At 44.1% G+C, this 2500-nt stretch overlaps 1 pseudogene across 1 annotated transcript in view; it reads right to left on the bottom strand.

Annotated features, from left to right (window-relative positions):
- Positions 1–2500, bottom strand: part of LOC311103270 (glucagon receptor-like) — a 122911-nt pseudogene that overhangs the window by 25538 nt on the left and 94873 nt on the right. Inside the window, exon 2 of the transcript XR_014615816.1 lies at positions 132–304. The product of XR_014615816.1 is annotated as a glucagon receptor-like (transcript). The remainder of the gene's footprint in view (positions 1–131; positions 305–2500) is intronic.

The raw sequence follows: 2500 nt of genomic DNA, 5'->3' as shown, positions 1-2500 counted from the left end.
AAAAATATTTTAGATTTTAGATTCTTCAAAGTAGCCACCCTATGCCTTGATGACAGCTTTGCACTTGAATGAGTAGGTGTGTCTAAACTTTTGACTGGTACTGTATATCTGAGTGTGTGTTCCGGCCTCACTTGGATGCTGGAGGAGACTGTGAGCAGCGTGAGCAGGAGGAAGCCCCGTGACATCCCTTAGTCCTGCTGCCTGGTGGAGGGTCGCTGCGTGAGGGGTGCTGGGGGGCTGGCCAGGGGTCAGGGGTCAACTCAACCTCACCTCATAGGAGGGCTTTACCTGGGAACCACTCTACCTGGTGACACAGAGAGGGGGAGGAGTCACACACACACACACACACACACACACACACAGCTATGTCTTACTATACACTGGGGAAAAAAAGTATTTAGTCAGCGACCAATTGTGCAAGTTCTCCCACTTAAAAAGATGAGAGACGCCTGTAATTTTCATAATAGGTACACGTCAACTATGACAGACAAAATGAGAAAAAGTTTTCCAGAAAATCATATTGCAGGATTTTTTATGAATTTATTTGCAAATTATGGTGGAAAATAAGTATTTGGTCACCTACAAACAAGCAAGATTTCAGGCTCTCACAGACCTGTAACTTCTTCTTTAAGAGGCTCCTCTGTCCTCCACTCGTTACCTGTATTAATGGCACCTGTTTGAACTTGTTATCAGTATAAAAGACACCTGTCCACAACCTCAAACAGTCACACTCCAAACTCCACTATGGCCAAGACCAAAGAGCTGTCAAAGGACACCAGAAACAAAATTGTAGACCTGCACCAGGCTGGGAAGACTGAATCTGCAATAGGTAAGCAGCTTGGTTTGAAGAAATCAACTGTGGGAGCAATTATTAGGAAATGGAAGACATACAAGACCACTGATAATCTCTCTCGATCTGGAGCTCCACGCAAGATCTCACCCCGTGGGGTCAAAATGATCACAAGAACGGTGAGCAAAAATCCCAGAACCACACGGGGGGACCTAGTGAATGACCTGCAGAGAGCTGGGACCAAAGTAACAAAGCCTACCATCAGTAACACACTACGCCGCCAGGGACTCAAATCCTACAGTGCCAGATGTGTCCCCCTGCTTAAGCCAGTACATGTCCAGGCCCGTCTGAAGTTTGCTAGAGTGCATTTGGATGATCCAGAAGAGGATTGGGAGAATGTCATATGGTCAGATGAAACCAAAATAGAACTTTTTGGTAAAAACTCAACTTGTCGTGTTTGGAGGACAAAGAATACTGAGTTGCATCCAAAGAACACCATACCTACTGTGAAGCATGGGGGTGGAAACATCATGCTTTGGGGCTGTTTTTCTGCAAAGGGACCAGGACGACTGATCCGTGTAAAGGAAAGAATGAATGGGGCCATGTATCGTGAGATTTTGAGTGAAAACCTACTTCCATCAGCAAGGGCATTGAAGATGAAACGTGGCTGGGTCTTTCAGCATGACAATGATCCCAAACACACCGCCCGGGCAACGAAGGAGTGGCTTCGTAAGAAGCATTTCAAGGTCCTGGAGTGGCCTAGCCAGTCTCCAGATCTCAACCCCATAGAAAATCTTTGGAGGGAGTTGAAAGTCTGTGTTGCCCAGCGACAGCCCCAAAACATCACTGCTCTAGAGGAGATCTGCATGGAGGAATGGGCCAAAATACCAGCAACAGTGTGTGAAAACCTTGTGAAGACTTACAGAAAACGTTTGACCTGTGTCATTGCCAACAAAGGGTATATAACAAAGTATTGAGAAACTTTTGTTATTGACCAAATACTTATTTTCCACCATAATTTGCAAATAAAATCATTAAAATCCTACAATGTGATTTTCTGGATTTTTTTTCTCATTTTGTCTGTCATAGTTGACGTGTACCTATGATGAAAATTACAGGCCTCTCTCATCTTTTTAAGTGGGAGAAGATGCACAATTGGTGGCTGACTAAATACTTTTTTCCCCCACTGTATTTGTGAGGACCTTTTTAAATTTTTTAAATTATATTTTCTCTAACTCCTAACCATAAACCTAACCCTAACCCAAACCTTAACCCTAAACCTAACCCCTAAGCCTAAAATAGTGAGGACAGGCAAAATGTCCTCTCTTCTCTGAATTGTAGTTGGTTTACTATAGTAAAACGTGTACACAAACACACACACACAATGAACAACCCACTTGCTGTATAATCAAACCGACACACTCATAACAATTGAATTGAAACAAACAGGAAAAGCACTTGTCCATTTATTATAGAACTCCAGTGTAGGTGTGACAGTTACTCATTAGCTAGATGGGGTCTATATCTGGCTGCTGACCAGCTGTGGTGACAGACAGTGGAACTCCTAGGACTTCCATGGAACCCCACTTGAATTCTGAAAAAGAACTCTCCCTGACCTCACAGCGCTGGGCTCTACACACACACATACACACACACACACACACACACACACATACACACGACAGCCCTCAGTGCTTAGCCAGACCACTC

The sequence above is a fragment of the Coregonus lavaretus genome (assembly GCF_964263955.1).
Source record: "Coregonus lavaretus genome assembly, chromosome: 28".
Lineage (NCBI taxonomy): Eukaryota > Metazoa > Chordata > Actinopteri > Salmoniformes > Salmonidae > Coregonus > Coregonus lavaretus.
This window is presented reverse-complemented; position numbering and strand designations above follow the sequence as displayed.